The sequence below is a fragment of the Octopus bimaculoides genome, chromosome 18 (genome assembly GCF_001194135.2).
Source record: "Octopus bimaculoides isolate UCB-OBI-ISO-001 chromosome 18, ASM119413v2, whole genome shotgun sequence".
In the NCBI taxonomy this organism is placed as follows: Eukaryota; Metazoa; Mollusca; class Cephalopoda; order Octopoda; family Octopodidae; genus Octopus; species Octopus bimaculoides.
The window spans coordinates 6,149,062-6,149,654 of record NC_068998.1 but is presented as its reverse complement, the minus strand read 5'-3'; the positions used below and the strand labels follow the sequence as shown (position 1 = coordinate 6,149,654).

General features: G+C 29.5%; 1 long non-coding RNA gene across 1 annotated transcript in view; it reads left to right on the top strand.

Annotated features, from left to right (window-relative positions):
- The window catches only part of LOC128249748 (uncharacterized), a 29,084-nt gene that overhangs the window by 21,230 nt on the left and 7,261 nt on the right, over window positions 1-593 (top strand). The window contains exon 2 of the long non-coding RNA XR_008265841.1: window positions 151-300. This is a non-coding gene — a long non-coding RNA (uncharacterized LOC128249748). The remainder of the gene's footprint in view (window positions 1-150; window positions 301-593) is intronic.

Sequence of the window (593 nt, the reverse complement as noted above, 5' to 3'; positions counted from 1 at the left end):
ATATATATATATATATATATACACATACGTACATATATATATTGGGCTTGCAACTAAGTTCCCGGTGTTTTTTTTTAATTTTGGAATCTATTTTGTTTTTTTGTTTTTGTTTTTTCTAGTTAATTTTGGTTAATTTTTGTTTATTTTCAGATCAGTAAAATAGAATGACAAGTTAAGAAAAACAAGCATTTTCAACACCTCCTTTTGCTTTTAATCAAGGTTCTAAGGCCGCAAAAGTATAGTTCTGCAAATTATATTGATTCTAGAACGATTGTACTGATGAACCACGGACGTTTTTACGTAAGTAAAAAAGTTGATGGGGAAACCGGTATACGATTAATTCTCTATTTAGTATATTTTCAATTTGTCTTGCCCGCTTATGTTCTGGTGTTTTGCTGAATTTTTTTCTGGAGAACATTATTTTTCTTTGTGTGGTTGAGTTGTTGATGACCTCTTTCTAGCATATTGGATGTCCACTTAGTGGTCATCCCTTCTTATACGCATGTAATACAATTTTTCTGAATTTTCCGATTTTCTTTTATATGCTAGGCCACTGGTTTTAAATTGATGTTAATTAAATTAACATTCAATTT